This window comes from Triticum aestivum, chromosome 5A (genome assembly GCF_018294505.1).
Source record: "Triticum aestivum cultivar Chinese Spring chromosome 5A, IWGSC CS RefSeq v2.1, whole genome shotgun sequence".
Lineage (NCBI taxonomy): Eukaryota > Viridiplantae > Streptophyta > Magnoliopsida > Poales > Poaceae > Triticum > Triticum aestivum.
The window spans coordinates 309,797,404-309,824,612 of NC_057806.1; positions in this window are offsets into that span (position 1 = coordinate 309,797,404).

Consider the following 27,209-nt stretch of genomic DNA (forward strand, 5'->3'; position numbering starts at 1 on the left):
ATCCGATGAGATCATCGTGGAGCATGTGGGAGCCAACATGGGTATCCAGATCCCGCTGTTGGTTATTGACCGGAGAGTCTTCTCGGTCATGTCTGCTTGTCTCCCGAACCCGTAGGGTCTACACACTTAAGGTTCGGTGACGCTAGGGTTGTGAAGATATGTATATGCAGAAACCTGAATGTTGTTCGGAGTCCCGGATGAGATCCCGGACATCACGAGAAGTTCCGGAATGGTCCGGAGGTAAAGAATTATATATAGGAAGTGCTGTTTCGGCCATTGGGACAAGTTTCGGGGTTATCGGTATTGTACCGGGACCACCGGAGGGGTCCCGGGGGCCCACCGGGTGGGGCCACCTGTCCCGGGGGCCACATGGGCTGTAGGGGGTGCGCCTTGGCCTACATGGGCCAAGGGCACCAGCCCTACTAGGCCCATGCGCCTAGGGTTTCCATGGGGGAGGAGTCCAAGTGGTGGAAGGCACCTCTAGGTGCCTTGGGGGGGAGGGAATCCTCCCCCTGGCCGCCGCACCTAGGAGATCAGATCTCCTAGGCTGCGCACCACCCCCCCTTGGCCCTCCTATATATAGTGGGGGAGAGGAGGGATTTCATACACCAGCCCCTGGCGCCTCCCTCTCTCCCCGTTACGTCTCTCTCTCTCGTAGTATAGGCGAAGCCCTGCTACTGTGACGCCCTGCATCCACCACCACGCCGTCGTGCTGCTGGATCTTCATCAACCTCTCCTTCGACCTTGCTGGATCAAGAAGGAGGAGACGTCTCCCGTCCCGTACGTGTGTTGAACGCGGAGGTGCCGTCCGTTCGGCGCTTGGTCATCGGTGATTTGGATCACGTCGTGTACGACTACATCATCACCGTTCTTTCGAACGCTTCCGTGCGCCATCTACAAAGGTATGTAGATGCATCCAATGACTCGTTGCTAGATGAACTCCTAGATGATCTTGGTGAAACGAGTAGGAAAATTTTTGTTTTCTGCAACGTTCCCCAACAATTAAAGGATTCAAAATTAGCTAAGGAACGGTCGAGAATAAACAAGAAGACTGCCGAAAAAAGGATAAGTTCCATAAGCTGGGGCCAGTGTGACGCCCTCGATTCAATCGTACACTAATCATGCATGCAATGTGTATGATCAAGATCAAGGACTCACGGGAAGATATCACAACACAACTCTAAAACATAAATAAGTCATAGAAGCATCATAATACAAGCCAGGGGCCTCGAGGGCTCGAATACAAGTGCTCGATCATAGACGAGTCAGCGGAACCAACAATATCTGAGTACAGACATAAGTTAAACAAGTTTGCCTTAAGAAGGCTAGCACAACTGGGATACAGATCGAAAGAGGCGCATGCCTCCTGCCTGGGATCCTCCTAAACTACTCATGGTTGTCGTCAGCAGCCTGCACGTAGTAGTAGGCACCTCCAGTGTAGTAGGAATCATCGTCGACGGTGGCGTCTGGCTCCAGGGCTCCAGCATCTGGTTGCGACAACCAGGTAGAAGGGAAAGGGGAAAAGAGGGAGAAAAGCAACCGTGAGTACTCATCCAAAGTACTCGCAAGCAAGGAGCTACACTACATATGCATGGGTATATGTGTAAAGGGCCATATCGGTGGACTGAACTGCAGAATGCCAGAATAAAAGGGGGATAGCTAATCATGTCGAAGACTACGCTTCTGGCAGCCTCCGTCTTGCAGCATGTAAAGAGAGTAGATTGAAGTCCTCCAAGTAGCATCTCCAAGTAGCATCTCCAAGTAGCATCTCCAGTCGCATCGCATAGCATAATCCTACCCGGCGATCCTCCCCTCGTTGCCCTGTGGAAAAGCGATCACCGGGTTGTCTGTGGAACTTGGAAGGGTGTGTTTTATTAAGTATCGGTTCTAGTTGTCATAAGGTCAAGGTACAACTCCAAGTCGTCCTGTTACCGAATATCACGGCTATTCGAATAGATTAACTTCCCTGCGGGGGTGCACCAACTTACCCAACACGCTTGATCCCATTTGGCCGGACACACTTTCCTGGGTCATGCCCGACCTCGGAAGATCAACACGTCGCAGCCCCACCTAGGCAAAACAGAGAGGCCAGCACGCCGGTCTAAACCTAAGCGCACAGGGGTCTGGGCCCATCGCCCATAGCACACCTGCACGTTGCGAGGGCGGCCGGAAGCAGACCTAGCCTAGCAGGCGTTCCAGTCCAATCCGGCGCGCGCCGCTCTGTCGCTGACGTCTGAAGTGCTTCGGCTGATACCACGACGCTGGGATACCCATAACTACTCCCACGTAAATGGTTAGTGCGTATAGGCTCGTAGCCAACTCAGATCAAATACCAAGATCTCGTTAAGCGTGTTAAATATCCGCGAACGCCGAACAGGGCCAGGCCCACCTCTCTCCTAGGTGGTCTCAACCTGCCCTGTCGCTCCACCACAAAGTAACAGTCGGGGGCCGTCGGGAACCGAGGCCCACCTCTACCGGGATGGAGCCACCTGTCCTTTGAACCCCCTCATCAGAATCACTTGCAGGTACTCCTCGAGCTGACCCGACTTTAGTCACCATCTGTATAGTATGTATGTATGTATGTATAGTATATACCCGTGATCACCTCCCGAGTGATCACGGCCCAATAGTATAGCAAGGCAGACTGACAAGAATGTAGGGCCAATAATGATAAACTAGCATACTATACTAAGCATCTAGGATTGCGGGTAAGGTATCAATGACTGTAGCAACAATGACAGGCTATGCATCAGAATAGGATTAACGGAAAGCAGTAACATGCTACACTACTCTAATGCAAGCAGTATAGAGGAGAATAGGCGATATCTGGTGATCAAGGGGGGGGCTTGCCTGGTTGCTCGGGCAAGGAGGGGTCGTCAACACCATAGTTGAACTGGGGGTCGCCGGCAGTCTCGGGGTCTACCGGAAAGAAGTAACGGAGAGGGAACACAATAAATAACAGAGCAAACAAAGCATCACAAAGCGTAACAAGGCAATACATGGTGTCCGGTGTGCCCTAACGCGGTAGTAGGTGATACCGGCGAAAGGGGGAAACATCCCGGAAAGTATCCCCGGTGTTTCGCGTTTTCAGACAGATGAACCGGAGGGGGAAAGTTGTGAGTTCGATAGGTTAGGGATGTGTGGCGGACAAACGGGCTGTGTATCCGGATTCGTCTCGTCGTTCTGAGCAACTTTCATGTAGAAAGTATTTTAATCCGAGTTACGGATTAAAAGATATGATTTTCTGAAGATTTTATTAATTTCTGGTATTTAATTAATTATTTAAATTAATTCGAAAATGAATTAATGACATCAGCATGATGTCATGCTGATGTCAGTAGTCAACAGAGTTGACTGGGTCAAACTGACATGTGGGTCCAGTGGGACCCACCTGTCATACTCTGTTTAGGTTAATTAGGTCTTAGTTAAACTAACTACTATTTAATTAAACTAACTGGTTAATTAGCTTAATTAAACATGATTAATTAACTTAATTAATTCACTTATTGATTAATTAATTAATGTAATTATTATTTATTTATTTATTTAATTATTTTTAATTCTTTTTTTTAAATAAAGTTCTGGGGCATGGGCCCCACATGTCTGTGGCCCCAAGGGCCTAACGGGCACAGGGCGGTGCGAGCGCGGGCACCACCCAAACGGGCATGGGCGCTGGGTGCCCGAGACGGTCCAGGCGCGGCCCGCCGCACGGTGGGAGCGGTAGCGCACCGGTGAGGTTTGGTCGAGGCGCCACCGGCCGGAGCAGTGCGGGCAGGGGCACTGGTCAAAGGTGGCGGCGGCGGTGAGCGCAGCAGCGCGCGGGAGGCCGCGCGGGCAGTGGGCGAGGCCGACGCGAGATGCGGGCGTGGGGGAGCAGGGCGCGGGGGCCGGGGTGCCAGAGTTGGCCGCGGGTGTAGCGGCGTCGCCGGCGCAGGGGGGATTCGGTGGCCGCATCGGAGGCAGCAGGGGGGCTGGGGGCCACGGCAGTTGCGGTGCGCGGGCACGGCGCGGTGAGCGCGCATCGGACGCGGCCGGAGCGCGTCAACCGGGGGCGAGATCGGCGGGGACCTCGGCGACGAGCGCGAGCGCGCGAGGGAGAGGGAGGGAGCAAGGCGGGGCTCACATCGGGCATGTAGGGAACGGGGCAGTGGGGCTTGGGGAGGACGATGACGATGACGTGCGTAGGAGGGAGGCAGACCGGTGAGGTGGAGGAGGCAGTCCAGCGAGAGAGCTCCGGCGTTGGGCACGACGGGCACAGCGCCTCGATCCAGCGAGGGAGGGGATGAGGACGAGCGACGATGGTGTAGGCGAGTGGCTTGAGGAGAGGAGGAGGCCTCGGCGAGGTTTTCGGGCGGCGGTGGTGCGATGCACAGCGACGAGGCGATGGGAACGGCGTCGAGAGGGTTTCGTCCCCGATCCAGATTTGGATCGGGAGACGGGGAACGTGGGAGCGAGTGGGGGGGAATGGTGAGTTGGGGGTTAGGGTTTGGGTCGCCACGGGGTTATGGGGAGTGGGGTGGCCGGCTGGGCCGGCTAGGCGGCCCAGTGGGGTTGATGGCCTGCTGGGCCGGAGCCGGGGGGGGGGGTTCCTTTCCCTTTTCTTTTTTTGTCTGTTTAGTTTTTCTCTTTTGTATTTTCTTTTCTGTTTTATTTTAAGTTCCCTTTTATTACAGTTTTATAAAAACACTAGCACCTAAATTTGTATTTATAAATATACTACTGCCACCTTAATTCTCAACCGAAAATAAAATAGTTTAATATTTTATAAAATTCAATAGGCATGTATTTAACTGTTTTAACTACGGTTTTAATTATCTTAGAGCCTTTAAACACTTTATCAAAGTTTGGTTTCTCCACCATAATTACCGCTGCATTATTTAGTTCACTCCGAACATTTTAGTTTTAAAGTTTGGAAACTTTTGTTGTTTGCCTATGTTTTAAATTTGAATTTGAATCGGGTTCGAATCAACGTGAGTTTAATCACAGTAATGGAGGTGACGTGGCATCATTAGCTTGGGATTACTGTAGTCTAATTATCCGGGCGTCACAATTCTCCTCCACTACAAGAAATCTCGTCCCGAGATTTAAGAGGGGAGTAAGGGGGGGGGGGTTCTGGTTATTCTAATGGATCTTCTTGAAGAAGTTAATCCCTTTCGTTGATGTCTTCAATTCTTTATTCCAAAGCATCATGATGAAGTTGTCGTCCTTTCTTCGGGGAACTCCATCGTACTTACGAATAGGTAAGGGGCAGCTCTACAATGATAGGAGGTTATAAGGGAAATTCATCTGGGGTATCCCAAGAATGAACATATGAGTATCTCTCGAGTTGAACAAATTACACCTATCGAGAGCAAAGTAAGACGGTGCAATAAGAAGTTTCAAGCGGATAGGCAATCGTTCATTGCCTGAAGCAGAGTGCGAAAGGGGTTCTGAGCAACGGGAATAAGTATTGTGTCCGATACCAGAATAGATCAACAGGCAAGTGGCCCGTGAATTACATACAAAGTCAAGCACGAGGAATAACTTTGACAACAGGTTGTACAGGAGAGTCAGGTTTCGTTCCTGGGACCTGTGGGTTATGGGCCCACCATGTGGGTTAAAAGTAGAAAGGGGGGGCTGACATCTTGTACGATCACGATAGCAAGGCATGTCAGAGAGTAGCATGTCAGTTATGTCGGCAACAATGTCGGTACCAAGGGCGAGGGACGAAGAGAACCATTTTCCTGCTCGTTGAACGAGGCGGACCAGTAGGCGAAGTTCTCGTCCATCGGTGGTTACCGGAATGTCATCAACAAAAGTAACAGGGTCTTACTGACAGAATTGTACAACGAGGTGTTTACATAAGCAGGAGAATATTACTGCTCAGATCATATAGTTCACAAGAAAGGTTAAACCAACAATGGAAGGAAAATATGATCATCAGATTAAACAGAACAATGGAAAGGAAATTATGTTTAAACACATATTTCAAGGGTATATCCTTCCCAAGGACAAGCAGAGCATGATATCCATGTCAGGATATAATGTAGAAAACTCTTTAGGTAGGGGAGAGAATTTTCATGACATTGCCCATACAACGGTGTTTGGGTAATTGAGCAAGAAACATTTAGCATTGGGCTTCAAATGGTCTTGTTGAAAATCGGAGTACCATAGACATGCTTCGAGATAGCATTGACATGGTCATCAGGTGAAGATCAGACTTTGGAAACACGAAGGATCCATCAGGAATAACTTGTAGAATAAGTCTTACAATTTCCTCATGGATGAATGGATAACCTTGCTGAAAAGGAATCTATAATGATAGGTCCTCCAGCCGGGGGGGGGGGTGCTAGGCATGACATCATGTTACCGGGTCATCAAAGGATCAACATCATAACTCTTGGAAAGTTGTCCCAACCATCATATCTGACCGAGATTCATATCCAATTGGTGTCATGAAACCTCAGACTCAGGGGGTCCGAGAGGAAAAAGGTGCAACACAAATCGTCGAAATGACATTGCAAGATCCTCGAGAAATGAACTATGGGAGCGGGTTTCTGAAGCAATAGTTCATCATTAAACCAAGGAGAGGACAAGGAGGTGTCTGGTGAACTCAACGGCAATTCACCGAGATTCCCAAAAGATGGATTTCCACAATTAAGTGAACAAGGAGATAACATTTGTCAGATCAAATGATATAAGGAAGTATGCTCGAGGTAAACATACACAATTAACATTGGTTGAAAGGTGCGCCCGAAATATGGGTTGGGTTGCACGACCAATGTCAGAATGGTGATTCAATAATCAATAGCCTAAGAATGAACTTTCGACCATTAACTAAAAAAATAGGGTTGCTAGAAGGAAAGAATCCAAACAACACCCTTCACTTGTTGGAATTAACACGGGGACCAAGAAAGAATGGTGATGGTGAGAAGTATTTCTATGTCAAGAATTCTCAAGAGGTGGAACAATTCTCAGAACATTCTTGACATAAAGGATGGTAATAATCCAAGGTAAAGAAGAACAATTGCTGGATAGCAAGGAACTCAAGGTATAACACCAAGCATGAACAAGCTTGTGTTGGTGGGAAGGCAATAAAGTGGTCGATGATAATACAATTCATCAAGGGCAAGGATGGTATTTCTCATCATGAATTCAATTGATATCCTGGATGAGCTCAAAATGTTGATGATCACGACACCTTTGTCGCGAGAGTTCATGAAGATGTAATCGATCGGCGACGACATCAAGTCAAAGTAATGATGAAGTGAAAGGTTATTGAAACCAAGGGTATGACACAAACTCGAAACCAAGCTTGTTGTTCAAGGCGAAATGATATGACGATGAGGATCGACGTAAGGTTAGTTCATCGTCGAAAATTGTGCTCCGAGAAGAAGGACCGGGTAGCATAGTTAAAATCATCACGACAATGATATAGCCAAACAAGCTAGGAATGGCGTGATCGGGTACAAACTCGTACTTATAGAAGCTTACTGAAGAGTTGTTGAACCGTAGTGCAGACTCGGTTCAGTTATCGGTGTCTTTGAGTGTTTAATAACTCAGAGCCCGTGAAAAATTGGTATCAGTGGAAAGGTAGCACTTGATGAAGAACTCATAAGAAGTTATGCAGTTCCATGATAATCTCGAGATACCAGGGGGTAATACTCGACGACAGATCCAAGTAGAGGTTGGACTGGGGTATTGCTCTATAGAAGACAAGTGCTTAAACTTGCACAGGAAATGGTATTTAAAGGAGGACATGGTCGGAACCACGATTGCAAAGGATCAATTCACCGATACCCAAGGATATTATATCAAGGAAATAGTTACAAGAAGCTTCCATGATAGGATCTACATCGTGTCCATGGGCATGAACACAAAGTTCAAGGTCGACTCCCACTTCTTTAATGCATAACCTTCATTCACCTCTCGTATTTCGAAAATGACATTAGTTGTTGAAAGTTTTACCTGGTGCAATACCAGATAAGTTTGACCCGTGAAATCTTTCGGGTTCACACAGATTAGGGAAGGCATAGGTTCAACCCATCAGGGCATCTTAGGAACATATACCACAAACTTCGGAGTAAATAATACAAGCTCGAAAGTAGAGCATTGTTCAAAAGCAGGTGATACAATTTACCAAAGGCATTATATAGCCATGTAAAGGCTCACAAGGTTATTCAATATGAAGGACACTGTCGTATAATAATCCAACCAAGGATATAGCGGTCCATAAAAGATCTGATGTGAGTATCGATACTCAACCAGAGGAAGAAGAATGCACGGGCATCATATTATAGAACATCTGAATAATTCGATGCTTAGATAACAAAGGAATTACGATTTCCAAAACAAAGGATCAGAAGTTGTCGCTCTGATCAAGGATGGATAAGTTGGATAGACCAGAGTCACAATTGACATCCAATAGTTTGGTCAAGAACCAGCTCATGTTCAAAAATGATGTCTGAGCCAGAAAGATAATTTAGAAGGGTTGATAGATGATTGTGTGCATTCGCACACATGTTGAATCAATAGGATCAAAATGACGGTGTCAAAAGATACTAGTGAATATTGCTAGATATATGGGAAGCATCCATAATGCAAGTAGACAAGTATTTGCAGAGCAATAAAGATGCTAAGGATTTTCGAAGGATTGAATAGTATTTCAAAGACTTTTGTGAAACATCCAAACAACTGGGGATGAGCGGATACTCGGAAAGTGCGAGAAATTATTCTTAGGGGTATTCAAGTGGCAAGGAACTGCAAGGCAGTAGGCACAAAGTATTGTCGGAACATTAGAGAGAATTTCGAGGTATCTTGTAATAACAAGATCGACTAGGTATAAAGTAAGAATGACGGGTGTAAGTATTTATCCTTAGGGATATTGCAGTGGTAGGGAATTGCAAAAGCAACAGGCACAAGGTCTCGGGAGAATATCGGAAGGTATCTTCGGAATCCTTCGATGCACAAAGTAATCATCTGGACTGAAGGGGCTCTCCGGGAGAAAGTATTATCGAGAACCTAGAGTCCGAGTTAGTAAAATCGTTTAACCCGAATAGAAGAGATGTCAGAGTCCCAGAGCATAGGTCGAGGAATAAAAGATCCTACTACCACCCAATGGCGACGTGGGCCCGTAAGGCACACAGCCAAGTTAGTAAAAGTTTTGCAATGACTAGACACAACTTCAGCCAAGGAGTTGGAAAGGGGGATTCCTACAGGCAGTCGGCTCTGATACCAACTTGTGACGCCCTCGATTCAATCGTACACTAATCATGCACGCAATGTGTACGATCAAGATCAAGGACTCACGGGAAGATATCACAACACAACTCTAAAACATAAATAAGTCATACAAGCATCATAATACAAGCCAGGGGCCTCGAGGGCTCGAATACAAGTGCTCGATCATAGACGAGTCAGCGGAAGCAACAATATCTGAGTGCAGACATAAGTGAAACAAGTTTGCCTTAAGAAGGCTAGCACAACTGGGATACAGATCGAAAGAGGCGCAGGCCTCCTGCCTGGGATCCTCCTAAACTACTCATGGTCGTCATCAGTAGCCTGCACGTAGTAGTAGGCACCTCCAGTGTAGTAGGAATCATCGTCGACGGTGGCGTCTGGCTCCAGGGCTCCAGCATCTGGTTGCGACAACCAGGTAGAAGGGAAAGGGGAAAAGAGGGAGAAAAGCAACCGTGAGTACTCATCCAAAGTACTCGCAAGCAAGGAGCTACACTACATATGCATGGGTATATGTGTAAAGGGCCATATCGGTGGACTGAACTGCAGAATGCCAGAATAAAAGGGGGATAGCTAATCCTATTGAAGACTACGCTTCTGGCAGCCTCCGTCTTGCAGCATGTAGAAGAGAGTAGATTGAAGTCCTCCAAGTAGCATCTCCAAGTAGCATCTCCAAAATAAAAGGGGGATAGCTAATCCTGTCAAAGACTACGCTTCTGGCAGCCTCCGTCTTGCAGCATGTAGAAGAGAGTAGATTGAAGTCCTCCAAGTAGCATCTCCAAGTAGCATCTCCAGTCGCATCGCATAGCATAATCCTACCCGGCGATCCTCCCCTCGTCGCCATGTGGAAAAGCGATCACCGGGTTGTCTGTGGAACTTGGAAGGGTGTGTTTTATTAAGTATCTGGTTCTAGTTGTCATAAGGTCAAGGTACAACTCCAAGTCGTCCTGTTACCGAAGATCACGGCTATTCGAATAGATTAACTTCCCTGCAGGGGTGCACCAACTTACCCAACACGCTTGATCCCATTTGGCCGGACACACTTTCCTGGGTCATGCCCGACCTCGGAAGATCAACACATCGCAGCCCCACCTAGGCAAAACAGAGAGGCCGGCACGCCGGTCTAAACCTAAGCGCACAGGGGTCTGGGCCCATCGCCCATAGCACACCTGCACGTTGCGAGGGCGGCCGGAAGCAGACCTAGCCTAGCAGGCGTTCCAGTCCAATCCGGCGCGCGCCGCTCCGTCGCTGACGTCTGAAGTGCTTCGGCTGATACCACGACGCCGGGATACCCATAACTACTCCCACGTAGATGGTTAGTGCGTATAGGCTCGTAGCCAACTCAGATCAAATACCAAGATCTCGTTAAGCGTGTTAAATACCCGCGAACGCTGAACAGGGCCAGGCCCACCTCTCTCCTAGGTGGTCTCAACCTGCCCTGTCGCTCCGCCACAAAGTAACAGTCGGGGGCCGTCGGGAACCCAGGCCCACCTCTACCGGGATGGAGCCACCTGTCCTTTCAGCCCCCTCATCAGAATCACTTGCGGGTACTCATCGAGCTGACCCGACTTTAGTCACCATCTGTATAGTATGTATGTATGTATGTATAGTATATACCTGTGATCACCTCCGGAGTGATCACGGCCCAATAGTATAGCAAGGCAGACTGACAAGAATGTAGGGCCAATAATGATAAACTAGCATACTATACTAAGCATCTAGGATTGCGGGTAAGGTATCAATGACTGTAGCAACAATGACAGGCTATGCATCAGAATAGGATTAATGGAAAGCAGTAACATGCTACACTACTCTAATGCAAGCAGTATAGAGGAGAATAGGCGATATCTGGTGATCAAGGGGGGGGGCTTGCCTGGTTGCTCGGGCAAGGAGGGGTCGTCAACACCATAGTTGAACTGGGGGTCGCCGGCAGTCTCGGGGTCTACCGGAAAGAAGTAACGGAGAGGGAACACAATAAATAACAGAGCAAACAAAGCATCACAAAGCGTAACAAGGCAATACGTGGTGTCCGGTGTGCCCTAACGCGGTAGTAGGTGATACCGGCGAAAGGGGGAAACATCCCGGAAAGTATCCCCGGTGTTTCGCGTTTTCAGACAGATAAACCGGAGGGGGAAAGTTGTGAGTTCGATAGGTTAGGGATGTGTGGCGGACAAACGGGCTGTGTATCCGGATTCGTCTCGTCGTTCTGAGCAACTTTCATGTAGAAAGTATTTTAATCCGAGTTACGGATTAAAAGATATGATTTTCTAAAGATTTTATTAATTTCTGGTATTTAATTAATTATTTAAATTAATTCGAAAATGAATTAATGACATCAGCATGATGTCATGCTGACGTCAGTAGTCAACAGAGTTGACTGGGTCAAACTGACATGTGGGTCCAGTGGGACCCACCTGTCATACTCTGTTTAGGTCAATTAGGTCTTAGTTAAACTAAGTACTTTTTAATTAAACTAAGTGGTTAATTAGCTTAATTAAACATGATTAATTAACTTAATTAATTCACTTATTGATTAATTAATTAATGTAATTATTATTTATTTATTTATTTTTAATTCTTTTTTTTAAATAAAGTTCTGGGGCATGGGCCCCACATGTCTGTGGCCCCAAGGGCCTAACGGGCACAGGGCGGTGCGAGCGCGGGCACCGCCCGAACGGGCGTGGGCGCTGGGTGCCCGAGACGGTCCAGGCGCGGCCCGCCGCACGGTGGGAGCGGTAGCGCGCCGGTGAGGTTTGGTCGAGGCGCCACCCGCCGGAGCAGTGCGGGCAGGGGCACTGGTCAAAGGTGGCGGCGGCGGTGAGCGCAGCAGCGCGCGGGAGGCCGCGCGGGGCAGTGGGCGAGGCCGACGCGAGATGCGGGCGCGGGGGAGCAGGGCGCGGGGGCCGGGGTGCCGGAGTTGGCCGCGGGTGTAGCGGCGTCGCCGGCGCAGGGGGGATTCGGTGGCCGCATCGGAGGCAGCAGGGGGGCTGGGGGCCACGGCAGGTGCGGTGCACGGGCACGGCGCGGTGAGCGCGCATCGGACGCGGCTGGAGCGCGTCAACCGGGGGCGAGATCGGCGGGGACCTCGGCGACGAGCGCGAGCGCGCGAGGGAGAGGGAGGGAGCAAGGCGGGGCTCACATCGGGCATGTAGGGAACGGGGCAGTGGGGCTTGGGGAGGACGACGACGATGACGTGCGTAGGAGGGAGGCAGACCGGTGAGGTGGAGGAGGCAGTCCGGCGAGAGAGCTCCGGCGTCGGGCACGACGGGCGCGGCGCCTCGATCCAGCGAGGGAGGGGATGAGGACGAGCGACGATGGTGTAGGCGAGTGGCTTGAGGAGAGGAGGAGGCCTTGGCGAGGTTTTCGGGCGGCGGTGGTGCGATGCACAGCGACGAGGCGATGGGAACGGCGTCGAGGGGGTTTCGTCCCCGATCCAGATTTGGATCGGGAGACGGGGAACGTGGGAGTGAGTGGGGGGGGGAATGGTGCGTTGGGGGTTAGGGTTTGGGTTGCCACGGGGTTATGGGGAGTGGGGTGGCCGGCTGGGCCGGCTAGGCGGCCTAGTGGGGTTGATGGCCTGCTGGGCCGGAGCCGGGGGGGTTCCTTTCCCTTTTCTTTTTTTGTCTGTTTAGTTTTTCTCTTTTGTATTTTCTTTTCTGTTTTATTTTAAGTTCCCTTTTATTATAGTTTTATAAAAATACTAGCACCTAAATTTGTATTTATAAATATACTACTGCCACCTTAATTCTCAACCGAAAATAAAATAATTTAATATTTTATAAAATTCAATAGGCATGTATTTAACTGTTTTAACTACGGTTTTAATTATCTTAGAGCCTTTAAACACTTTATCAAAGTTTGGTTTCTCCATCATAATTACCGCTGCATTATTTAGTTCACTCCGAACATTTTAGTTTTAAAGTTTGGAAACTTTTGTTGTTTGCCTATGTTTTAAATTTGAATTTGAATCGGGTTCGAATCAACGTGAGTTTAATCACAGTAATGGATGTGACGTGGCATCATTAGCTTGGGATTACTGTAGTCTAATTATCCGGGCTTCACAGCCAGGTGGCTACGCGGTGGCAATGCCTAAGTGGGATAAGTCTGAGAAAGAGATGGAGGATGCAGGTGTCACTCCGGTTACTAAGAGCTGGTCCCCCAGGTGTAGGACTTGGTTCTATGCGCATGGGGGGGAGTTGGACCCGAAGACAGGCAAAGTTTCGACGAAGGCATGTCTGAATGGAGCCGACGATAATATACTTGTTGCAATAGAAGAGGCTCGAACGGAGGTGTTCCAGCCCAACAGAGAGAACGACGAGCTTACGTGTGCCCTGGGAAATCCTGAACACCCGGGAAGAACACGAGGCAAGGGCTCTATTCCGTGGTATGAGGGGTTTTCGAACTGGAATGCCGACGACAGAACCCGTGCGAGAAGGAAGATTGCGGAGGAGAAGCAGAGGAAGATGGAGGAGGAGAAGAGGAAGCTGGACTATGAACGCCTTCAAGGCCTAGAATCAGCGCACACGGACTTGGTAGTCAAATTCCAACGGCAGCAGGAGCAGATCGACTCACTTAGCCAGCAAAGGGGGTCTCAGCAGCTGCAGCAGCTAGCGGATGATCCAGCATTGGATACCACCGCCCCATCCATGCCGAGAAGCAGCGTGGGTTCCGCCCCGTTTGACGCAATGCTGGATAGATACCCCGTGGATGACATCGCGGAGAACACTAACTGCGAGCTACACTTCAAAATTAAGAACATATCCTTGAAGGTGGCGGACGGCGTTGCTTATACAAATTCCCCCGACGCAACCTTCCATTGCAACCCGATTCCAGCAGGCTATGCTCGTGTCGTGGTTGATGAGGTGGTGGACCAATATTCGGGGCTAGAGCTTGACATTCCTGGAGGTGACGAGGAGCACACACTCGGAGATGCCAAACATCGTATCATCCTATGGAGAAAGGATTGCATCATCTTTCGAAGGCCACCGACACCGCGTCACCCGACTTCTCGTCGAAGTCCGCCACCGAGTCAGCAGACTCCCGCTCCTCCAAGTCCACCAACGCGTGAGGCCACTCCTCCTCCTCCAAGTTCGGCAAAGTGTCAGGCCACTCCTCCTCCAAGTCCGACACAGCGTCAGACGTCCACTCCTCCTGCAAGTCCGGCACAACCTCAGGCCACTCCTCCTCCAAGTTCGGCACAGCTTCAGGCCACTCCTCCTCGCCCAACTCAGCCTCGTCAGCCATCTCCGCCGCCTCAGCAATCGCAGAAGAGACACCCCGCAGCTATGGTACGTAGCGGTACGAGTCGAGGTCATAGTACAGGAAGTACAGGCAGAGGCAAGCGATATAAATATGGTCCAAACCTCACTACTCCTCTTCCTGAGAGGTCTTACGACAAGACCGAGGAGCAAACCAATGCCATAGTGCGGGCAGAAGTCGACGCCCATTTTGGACCGAAACCGCCACCGCCGCCAAGGGAAGTAGTTGACCACTTCATTCGTATGGCTCAACCACCAGCTCCTAAGCCTGTTGACACAGACTATGAGCGCCACATCAGGAAGTTACATAGACAACGTCTACAGAAGGAGGCGAGCTCGAGCTCGAGCAAACAACAAGCAGCTGTCAAAAAATGCGGGAAAATAGTTGCCCAGCTGGGAGAACAGGCGGCGCAATCGATCCCCCCGCTTGTTATGCCGCCAACAACACGTGATAGTACATGCGCCCAATATTATTGTGGACAAACAGTTTACGTTCCCGAGGTGGGCGATGTGGTAATAACCCAGGAGCATATAATGCAGGCTGAAACTCTCAACATCACTGTTGGACAACTCCTCGAGATCGAGGACATGCCTGTGCTTACAGAGGAGGAAATAAAACGGAAATATGCCCGGGGCCAACCTTTGGTCAAGCCAGAAGAGGTCAAGAAGCTCCCAACGAGAATGTATGAATTGCATCAATGGTACATGGACATTACCAAGAGATCCGATCGAGAGTCCCTCATGGTGCAAGTCAAGAAGGATCATTACTACCATGAGAAACCTGTGACCGTTGAGTATTCTGAACTGTTTCAGTTATACAATCAAGACGCACTCGACAAATCTATCGTCAGTTGCTATTGTCTGTAAGTGATTTCTTTCTGTAATTTAAGTCTCAAGCTAGCTGTAGTGATCCTTTTGATCAATCATTACCTGTAATTATCCTCACTATATTCTTTTCTGTGGTATTATGCAGGATGAAGATGTATGAAATAAGAAAAGGTGGACGCTATGGCATCGGGTTCATTGACCCAAACACCGTTAATGAATACACATGGAAAATAAACAAGCATCATGAAAAGCAGGTAGAGGACAGCATGCTAGAGTTCTTGAAGCGCCTCAAATACAATGAAGATATACTACTTCCTTACAACTTACAGTGAGTCACACTTTCTTATACTACAAATTCTCTGTTTTTGCCTACTAGCTAGATACATGTTTTTGCTTATATATGCCCGCTTAATTAAGACATGCAAACATGTGTGCATGCAGATTTCACTGAATCTTGTGTATCATTAAAGTTGACGCCGGAACAGTTCAAATACTGGACTCACTACTCAAAGCAAATAGTGACTATAACATCTTGTTTGGGATAGTCAACAGGTAATTTCAATCATTATTAACTATATATCTCGGCATATTTAGTTTGTCATTTCATGATATGAACTATTTAATAACCCCTTTATTCATTTTCTTTGTCGGCGGGCAGGGCTTGGGCAAGGTTCATCAGCGTCACGGAAGGCGAATGGAAACGACAGCTGAAATGGTTTCGACCCAAGGTAAGTAATTAAGTAGTACTAGCTAGCTAGCTAGCTGCCATCTCTTTAATTATCATGCTTGATTAATTATTATCTGATCAAATTAAATTCCATTATCGTAATAAAGGCCCTGAAGCAGGCGCATGGGACTGATCTGTGTGCATTCTGCGTTTGCGAGAACATTTGCATGATGGCGTCCGAAAGGAGCAGATCTTAAAGACAGGAATGGGTACGCTTGTCAGGACACTATTCATAATTTTTACACCATTATCGATATCTAGTCACACAACTAATACACATGCATATTGATCTCTTTTTTAACAGTTCAAAGAGGTGCGGGACAAGCTCCTAGAAACGGAGCGCGTAGAAGCACTTCAAGAGGAAATAGCGGGATTTTTGCTCGATCAGGTCATAAATCCGAAGGGATAATACTATTACCCGCTACCGCCCCCATCGACCAGGTCATGAACCACTTCCAATTGTCATCGTGCTCCGAAGGCACCAATTAGGCTAATACCACTGGCTCCGAAGGCAACATGCATATGTAGAAGAAATTGTATATAGCTATACATGTGTGTATGTGTGAATTAATATGGTGGTTTGTGAGACATTGATGATATATATATGATTAGTTCTACTAGAAATTCTATTTTTATATATATATGCATAACGTGTACAATGTGTAGTATCGTAAAATACCAGTAAACGAAAAAGAATTAAAATGGAAAACACAAAATTAAATGAAAAAGAAATCATAAAACCAAAAAAAAACATTTTAGTACCGGTTGGTGTTACCAACCGGTACTAAAGGTCTCCCGGCCCCGGAGCTGGCTCGTGCCACGTGGTTGCCCTTTAGCACCGGTTCGTGCTAAACCGGTACTAAAGGAGGGGCTTTAGTGACCATACTTTAGTGCCGGTTATGGAACCGACACTAAAGGGCCTTACGAACCGGTGCTATTGCCCGGTTCTGCACTAGTGGGCCCGTACCCCTACAAGCAAGCCAGAGGCGAGTCACGCACAGGAAAACGAACGAAACACACTTGCACGCATGAAGGAACCACACGCATGAATGCATCACATACTCTCCCAAGAACATATCAGTAAACACGCACGCATGAACACACCCGGGCGCACTCACATCCACGACGGCTGGCCACATACGCAATTCTAAGCCTTCTTTGGTTTGTAGGAATGTTATAGGATTTCTATAAAATAGAATTTGCATAGAAAAATTCCCTTTGAAGCCTTTTGGTTTGTAGAAATGGATTTTTATTCCTATATAAGATAGGAATCGATCCTTCACATTTTGAAGAAAAAAAACATTAGCTAAGACTCAATGAAAAAATTCCTATCCTACACATCAAATGACATATTTTTTTTCTATAGAAATTGAGATGCATGTCATTTCAGTTTCTATAATTTTTCTATTCTTACAACATTTATATCCTATGAATCAAAGAAGGCCCTATACGGAGAAACGCACGGAGTATATATTCCCAAGGTGAAGGCCAGATCACACAAGAATGGAAAGGCAGTGGTACGATCGAAAGAAGAAGAGAGGAGCGGGAGAAAGCTGCATGCACCCCAAGTGTTGTGCCTATCGATCGAGGACGGTGGCCGGCCGGCCAGAGCGGAGCGCAGCGCGGAGTGGGAGGCGTGGAAGCGGGCGCTGGCTGCTCGCGTGGAATCTGGAATGGCGAGGCAACTAGCTTTATATTCCCTCCGTTTCTTTTTAGTCTACATATAAGATTTGATCAAAGTCAAACTTTATAAAGTTTGACCAACTTTGTTGAAAAAAATATCAATATCTACAATACTAAAGCTTTATGGTATGAAAATTAATTTTATAATGCATCTAACAATATTAATTTCATATTGTGAATCTTGATATTTTTTCTATAAATTTAGTCAAAGTTGATAAAGAGAAATGGAGGGACGGAGTATGAAGCCCGGCTGGGCGAGACGAGCATGGAATCAACACGTACAACGCCGCAGGCCCGAGCAGTGTGTGTCAGGGTTAGTTGTTGTGTCAGGGGTTAGTTGCTGGCGTCACCCTTCTCCCGCATCTTCTGATGATCCTCCCGCGCCGTGTCAGGAGCTGTCCCTCCATGCACTTTTCATCCTGCTGCCTTGTCAAGACTTGGCCAGCATTCGCGGCATTGCATGGTCATACGAGTATTAACGACGAGGACGTAATTAAGAGCAACTCCAACGGGGCGATCAAAACGAACGCGCGTTTTGTCCGTTTTTTATCCGTTTGGGTTGGCCAGGCGGACACCGGCGTCTGCATTTTAAAATGGGTCGGCTTGACCGCCTAAGGGAGAGGCCGACCCAAATGTGGCGACGTGGAAAAGAAACAAGTTGCACGGAATAAACATAATTAAACATAAAAGTGGTCGGTCAAACGCCGGCCAAAGTCCACCTACATCTAATAAACATTAAATAAAAACATTAAAAAAGTCTGCGCCCGCCTGCTGCCGCCCCGCACGCTGCCCTAGACGTCGTCGGCCTTGCCCTTGCCCTTGCCCTCGACATCACCGTCGTCGGTGAGGTCGATGAAGACCGGAGCAGGGCCAGCCCACCCGAACGCCGCCTGGTACGCTGCCAGGGCAGCCTCCTCCGGCGTTTGCTGGGGCGGCGGCATTGCGGCAAGCCGCGCACGCTCCTCCTCCTCCTTCTCGAGCCGGAGCGCCTCCGCGTCGAGTTGGAGCATGGCCTCGTAGCACATCTGCTCCTCGTCGTCGCCCTGCTCCTGGTGGAGCCAGTGCTCCTTCCATCGCTCGAGGTGGGCCGCCTCTTCCTCCGGCGTCGCGGCGAAGTAGACGGGAGGCGCTCTCACCCACTCGCGGTACTGGCCCGTCCACGAGTAGGCCTCCTCCGGCCAAGTGGGTGGAGGTGGGGAGCGCTTACGCGATGGCTCCAACTCCGGCTCCGGCACCGGCTTGGGATGTACGGGCGGCGACAGCGGAGGCGGCGGCACGAAGAGCGGGGTGTGGACGGAGTCCCCCGCCGCCGACGGGGCAAGGGCTTGCTCCAGCCCATCCCAGTGCGCGTCCTCCTCGATGCGGCTAGCCTCCAGCGCGTGCTGCAGGGCCTCCTCGAGGGCGGCTTGGTACTCCGCCTCTGCCTCCGCCTCCATATCCTCCGGCTCTACCTGCGGGAACGGCGGCGGGACGGCGTCGACACCCGAGCGTCGTTGCTCCTCGTGTTGGAGGGCGAACCAAGCCTCCCAGTTAGAAGAATCGGTGGCGTACTCGGGCAGCCGACGCTGCTCCGGTGTGAGCAACACGCAGCGCCGGTGTAAGGGCATATTTATCCCTAAGGTGTTTTGGTGATTGATGACAACGCGTTTGCGGACTAATCGTGTGCCTTGAGTATCCCAGACATTTCATCGCTAGGCACAAGACGTTTGGGTGCCCCTCGAAGACTGTTGAAGATGGCGTCTTTTCTACGTTTCTTTTTGGTGGATTTGAGTCATAGGAAAGCCGTACTATTAAGAGGGGATCCGCGTCGGAAAGGCTTGGGTGGAATCATCACATACACGTCTCCTTCTTATCCCCTCCTTTTCCCTTGGAGCTTCCCTCGCTTTCTTGCCTCCCTGGTTCTGGCTGCTGAGTTGGGTCGCGGTAGTACTGCTCCCAGGAGAGCGGTAGTACCGTAGGCACCAGCGGTAGTACCGTGCGGTGGCGCGGTAGTACCGCAGGTGCCCACGGTAGTACCACTCCCTTGGAGCTGCACTACCGCTGCCCACCAGGTTAGTACCGCTCCTTCGCGGTAGTAGGGGCGGATGTAATTTTTTACATCCGCACCTACCGCGGTAGTACCGGTTTCGCTCCGCGGTAGTACCGCGCTATGTTCTCAAGCAGTAGTATCGCCCCTCGGCAGTATTACTGTGTTGGGTTTTTTCTTCTTCCGCTTCTTTGCGTAAGTAGGCACAGATGTTTCCTCCCCCCTGGGTAGGGGATTTCTGCCTTGCGGTAGTACCGCGCTCGCGGAAGTACCGCCCTCAGCTCCTGTGCGTCAGATCTGACCTTGCTGTCACTGGGGTTGCGGCAGTACCGCGGGCCTGTACGGTAGTACCGCATGGCCGTGCGGTAGTACCGCTTGGTAGCAAGCGGTAGTACCGCGCAGCCCTGCGGTAGTACCGCTGGCCTGGCACGGTAGTACCGCTGGCCGTGGGCTGGTTGGTGGGTAACGGTTGGATCTTTTGTCCTACCTATATAAGGAGTCCCCTTCTTCCCCGTTGACTCATATCTTTCAACCCTAAGCTCCATTATTGCTCTAAGCTCCATTTTCGCCCGATCTCACTCCCTAGCCAATCAAACTTGTTGATTTGCTCGGGAGTGGTTGAGAAGGCCTCGATCCACACTTCCACCAAGAGAAATTTGATTCCCCCCCCCCACTAATCCCTTGCGGATCTTGTTACTCTTGGGTGTTTGAGCATCCTAAACGGTTGAGGTCACCGCGAAGCCATAGTCCATTGTGGTGAAGCTTTGTGGTGTCGTTGGGAGCCTCCAATTGAGTTGTGGAGATTGCCCCAACCTTGTTTGTAAAGGTTCAGTCGCCGCCTCCAAGGGCACCAATAGTGGAATCACGACATCTCGCATTGTGTGAGGGCGTGAGGAGAATACGGTGGCCCTAGTGGCTTCTTGGGGAGCATTGTGCCTCCACACCGCTCCAACGGAGACGTACTTCCTCTCAAAGGGAAGGAACTTCGGCAACACATCCTCGTCTCCACCGTCTCCACTCTTGGTTATCTCGTACCTTTACTTGTGCAAGCTTATTTGTATCATATCACTTGCTTGCTTGTGTTCATATCCTTGTTGCATCATATAGGTTGCTCACCTAGTTGCATATCTAGACAACCTACTTTGATGCAAAGTTTAAATTGTTAAAGAAAAGCTAAAAATTGTTAGTTGCCTATTCACCCCCCTCTAGTCAACCATATCGATCCTTTCAGCCGGCGCACCTCGTCGTCATGCACCCGCTGGGTCCGCGGAACTGTCGGCACCGGGATCCGGTTTGGATCCAAATGCCAATGGTGCGGCAGCGTCACGTCGGGATAGGGGAGGGGCTGCCTGTACTCCCAGTGCCACCGCGCTTGGTGCACTAGGATGTGCAGGCGCCGGCGACCAGGGCGGAAACGTGCCGGCGGTGGAGGGGGAGGGGGAGCACAATATGATGAGGCGCCGGGGGTTCCCTTCCCCTTGCCATTGCTTTTGCCGAAGAGGCCCATGGCGCGCGCTAGGGTTTGCGGTCGCCGGCAAGGAAGCAAAGGAAGTGGTGGGGGCCAGATGTGGACGGGAGAAGTGGATGAGGCCGACCCCGCCACACGCGTGGTTAAAAAAGGACGCGCGCACTGCCTGACGCGTGGGCCTGCTGTTGGTGGTCGTCATAAATAAGACGACCGGTGGCAGTTGGGTGGCCGCTAGGTGGGGACGCGGCAGACGGAAAGGAGACGCGGGGCGCGTCCGCTTCGCGTCCGCGCCGACGCATTCCAGGCGCAATTTTGGGCCGGAAATGGGTCGACGCGGACGTCGGGCGGACACGATTTGAGTTTGGGTCGGCGCGTTGGGCCGTCACTTTTGTCTGCGCCGACCCAAACGGACGCGGGCGGACGAAATGGGTCGCCCCATTGGAGTTGCTCTAAGTAGGTCGGTCGGTTGCACACCCCTTCTCCTTCCTTGTACACCGTTTTGGTGGAATCCAAACCATTTTGTTAACCTGAGAGTGTGTGTATGCATTTTTATGTATATACCAACCCCGTCAAATAAAGAGCACTTCGTTTTCCCTAACCTGGCCGCCGCCACATGAAGGCGACTAGGGAGGCGATCCTCTACCTTCGATCTACACATGCCAGGGCTGGTCCCCTCTCCCTTCCACTGCTGCTCCGACGACAGGAGGGGGGGCTGTTCCTCTGCTATGTAGTTAGAGTTTGGTTTTGCGCCGTTGGAGTGGTGGGAGCGACGCTCGGACGAATAAATTTGCCTCAGCTTCACTCCAACACCGGTGGTGTCCTTCATGGCAGCGTCTCGAAGTTGATGGCATCGTGTGTTTGCCGATCCTTCGGATCGGCGGCGTTCGTGTGTTGGAAATATGCCCTAGAGGCAATAATAAAAGTGTTATTATTATATTTCCTTGTTCATGATAATTGTCTTTTATTCATGCTATAACTGTATTATCTGGAAATCGTAATACACGTGTGAATACATAGACCACAATATGTCCCTAGTGAGCCTCTAGTTGACTAGCTCGTTGTGATCAACAGATAGTCATGGTTTCCTGGCTATGGACATTGGATGTCGTTGATAACGGGATCACATCATTAGGAGAATGATGTGATGGACAAGACCCAATCCTAAGCCTAGCACAAAGATCGTGTAGTTCGTATGCTAGAGCTTTGCCAATGTCAAGTATCTCTTCCTTTGACCATGAGATCGTGTAACTCCTGGATACCGTAGGAATGCTTTGGGTGTATCAAACGTCACAACGTAACTGGGTGACTATAAAGGTGCACTACAGGTATCTCCGAAAGTATCTATTGTTTTATGCGGATCGAGACTGGGATTTGTCACTCCGTGTAAACGGAGAGGTATCTCTGGGCCCACTCGGTAGGACATCATCATATGCGCAATGTGACCAAGGAGTTGATCGCGGGATGATGTGTTACGGAACGAGTAAAGTGACTTGCCGGCAACGAGATTGAACAAGGTATTGGATACCGACGATCGAATCTCGGGCAAGTAACATACCGATAGACAAAGGGAATTGAATACGGGATCGATTAAGTCCTTGACATCGTGGTTCATCCGATGAGATCATCGTGGAACATGTGGGAGCCAACATGGGTATCCAGATCCCGCTGTTGGTTATTGACCGGAGAACGTCTCGGTCATGTCTGCATGTCTCCCGAACCCGTAGGGTCTACACACTTAAGGTTCGATGACGCTAGGGTTATAAAGGAAGCTTGTATGTGGTTACCGAATGTTGTTCGGAGTCCCGGATGAGATCCCGGACGTCACGAGGAGTTCCGGAATGGTCCGGAGGTAAAGATTTATATATAGGAAGTCCTGTTTCGGCCATCGGGACAAGTTTCGGGGTCATCGGTATTGTACCGGGACCACCGGAAGGGTCCCGGGGGCCCACCGGGTGGGGCCACCTGCCCCCGGGGGGCACATGGGCTGTAGGGGGTGCGCCTTGGCCTACATGGGCCAAGGGCACCAGCCCCTAGAGGCCCATGCGCCAAGATAAAGGAAAAAGGGGAGAGTCCTAAAGGGGGAAGGCACCTCCGAGGTGCCTTGGGGAGGATGGACTCCTCCCACCTCCTTAGCCGCACCCCATTCTTGGAGTAGGGGGCAAGGCTGCGCCTCCCCCCTCTCCCATGCCCCTATATATAGTGGAGGGAAGGGAGGGCATCTATACCTAAGGCCTTTGGTTGCCTCCCTCTCCCTCCCGTGACACATCTCCTCTCCCGTAGGTGCTCGGCGAAGCCCTGCAGGATTGCCACGCTCCTCCATCACCACCACGCCGTTGTGCTGCTGCTGGATGGAGTCTTCCTCAACCTCTCCCTCTCTCCTTGCTGGATCAAGGCGTGGGAGACATCGTCGAGCTGTACGTGTGTTGAACGCGGAGGTGCCGTCCGTTCGGCACTAGGATCATCGGTGATCTGAATCACGACGAGTACGACTCCATCAACCCCGTTCACTTGAACGCTTCCGCTTAGCGATCTACAAGGGTATGTAGATGCACTCTCCTCTTTCTACTCGTTGCTGGTCTCTCCATAGATAGATCTTGGTGATACGCGTAGGAAAATTTTGAATTTCTGCTACGTTCCCCAACAGTGGCATCATGAGCTAGGTCTATTGCGTAGATTCTTTGCACGAGTAGAACACAAAGTAGTTGTGGGCGTTGATGTTGTTCAATATGCTTACCGTTACTAGTCCAATCTTGTTTCGACGGTATTGTGGGATGAAGCGGCCCGGACCGACCTTACACGTACTCTTACGTGAGACAGGTTCCACCGATTGACATGCACTTGGTGCATAAGGTGGCTAGCGGGTGCCAGTCTCTCCCACTTTAGTCGGAACGGATTCGATGAAAAGGGTCCTTATGAAGGGTAAATAGCAATTGGCATATCACGTTGTGGTCTTGCGTAGGTAAGAAACGTTCTTGCTAGAAACCCATAGCAGCCACGTAAAACATGCAACAACAATTAGAGGACGTCTAACTTGTTTTTGCAGGGTATGCTATGTGATGTGATATGGCCAAAGGATGTGATGAATGAATATATGTGATGTATGAGATTGATCATGTTCTTGTAATAGGATTCACGACTTGCATGTCGATGAGTATGACAACCGGCAGGAGCCATAGGAGTTGTCTTTATTTTTTGTATGACATGCGTGTCATTGAAGAACGCCATGTAAACTACTTTACTTTATTGCTAAACGTGTTAGTCATAGAAGTAGAAGTAGTCGTTGGCGTGACAACTTCATGAAGACACGATGATGGAGATCATGATGATGGAGATCATGGTGTCATGCCGGTGACGATGATGATCATGGAGCCCCGAAGATGAAGATCAAAAGGAGCAAAATGATATTGGCCATATCATGTCACTATTTGATTGCATGTGATGTTTATCATGTTTATCTTGTTTACTTAGGACGACGGTAGTAAATAAGATGATCCCTTACAAAATTTCAAGAAGTGTTCTCCCCTAACTGTGCACCGTTGCTACAGTTCGTCGCTTCTAAGCACCACGTGATGATCGGGTGTGATGGATTCTTACGTTCACATACAACGGGTGTAAGACAGTTTTACACAGCGAAAACACTTAGGGTTAACTTGACGAGCCTAGCATGTGCAGACATGGCCTCAGAACATGGAGACCGAAAGGTCGAGCATGAGTCGTATGGTAGATACGATCAACATGAAGATGTTCACCGACGTTAACTAGTCCGTCTCACGTGATGATCGGACACGGCCTAGTTGACTCGGATCATGTGATCACTTAGATGACCAGAGGGATGTCTATCTGAGTGGGAGTTCATAAGATGAACTTAATTATCCTGAACATAGTCAAAAGACCTTTTGCAAATTATGTCGTAGCTCGCGCTATAGTTCTACTGTTTAGATATGTTCCTAGAGAAAATTATAGTTGAAAGTTGATAGTAGCGATTATGCGATCAGTAGAAAGCTTATGTCCTTAATGCACCGCTCAGTATGCTGAACCCCAAACGTCGTTTGTGGATGTTGTGAACATCGGACATACACGTCTTGATAACTACGTGATAGTTCAGTTAAACGGTTTAGAGTTGAGGCACGAAAGACGTTTTCGAAACGTCACGGAACATATGAGATGTTTCGAGGGCTGAAATTGGGATTTCAGGCTAGTGCCCACGTCAAGAGGTATGAGACCTCCGACGATTTCCTTAGCCTGCAAACTAAGGGAGAAAAGCTCAATCGTTGAGCTTGTGCTCAGATTGTCTGAGTGCAACAATCACTTGAATCGAGTGGGAGTTGATCTTCCAGATGAGATAGTGATGTTTCCCCAAAGTCATTGCCACCAAGCTGCTAGAGCTTCGTGATGAACTATAACATATCAAGGATAGAGATGATGATCCTTGAGATATTCGCGTTGTTTGACATCGCAAAAGTAGAAATCAAGAAGGAGCATCAATTGTTGATGGTTGATGAAACCACTAGTTTCAAGAAGGGCAAGGGAAAGAAGGGATACTTCATGAAACGGCAAATCAGCTGCTGCTCCAGTGAAGAAACCCAAGGTTGAACCCAAACCCGAGACTAAGTGCTTCTGTAATAAAGGGAACAACCACTGGAGCAGCATTACCCTAGATACTTGGTAGATAAGAAGGCTGGCAAGGTCGATAGAAGTATATTGGATATACATTATGTTAATGTGTACTTTACTAGTACTCCTAGTAGCACCAGGGTATTAGATACCGGTTCGGTTGCTAAGTGTTAGTAACTCGAAATAAAGAGCTATGGTATAAACGGAGACTAGCTAAAAGTGAGCTGACGATATATGTTGGAAGTGTTTCCAAGTTTGATGTGATCAAACATCGCACGCTCCCTCTACCATCAAGATCAGTATTAAACCTGAATGGTTTATTGAATCTCGATCGTAGTGATACACATTTTCATGCCAAAAGATATAAGATAGTAATGATAGTACCACTTACTTGTGGCACTGCCATGTAAGTCATAATGGTATAAAACGCATGAAGAAGCTCCATGTTGATGGATCTTTGGACTCACTCGTTTTTGAAAAGTTTGAGACATGCGAACCATGTCTATTGGTGTATATGCATGAAGAAACTCCATGCAGATGGATCGTTTAGACTCACTTGATTTTGAATCACTTGAGATATGCAAATCATACCACATGGGCAAGATGACTGAAAAGCCTCGGTTTCAGTAAGATGGAACAAGATAGCAACTTGTTGGAAGTAACACATTTTGATGTATCCAATCCAATGAGTGCTGAGGCATGCAGTGAATATCGATATGATCTTACTTCACAGATGATTCGAGTAGATGTTGAGAATATTTACTTGATGAAACACAAGTCTGAATTATCGAATGGTTCAAGTAATTTCAGAGTGAAGTAGAAGATCATTGTGACAAGAGGATAAAATGTCTATGATACGATCATAGAGATGAATATCTGAGTTACGAGTTTTGGCACACAATTAAGACATTGTGGAAAATGTTTCACAATTAATACCGCCTGGAACACCATAGTGTGATGGTGTGTCCGAACATCATAGTTGCACCCTATTGGATATGGTGCGTACCATGATGTCTCTTATCGAATTACCACTGTCATTCATGGGTTAGGCATTAGAGACAACCACATTCACTTTAAATAGGGCACCACGTAACTCCGTTGAGATGACACCGTATGAATTATGGTTTAGAGAAACCTAAGTTGTCGTTTCTTAAAGGTTTGGGGCTGCGACGCTTATGTGAAAAAGTTTCAGGATTAAGCTCGAACCCAAAGCGGATAAAATGCATCTTCATAGGACACCCAAAACTTTTGGGTATACCTCCTAATTCAGATCTGAAAGCAATATGGATTGTTTCTTGAATCGGGTCCTTTCTCGAGGAAAGGTTTCTCTCGAAAGAGTTGAGTGGGAGGATGGTGGAGACTTGATGAGGTTATTGAACCGTCTCTTCA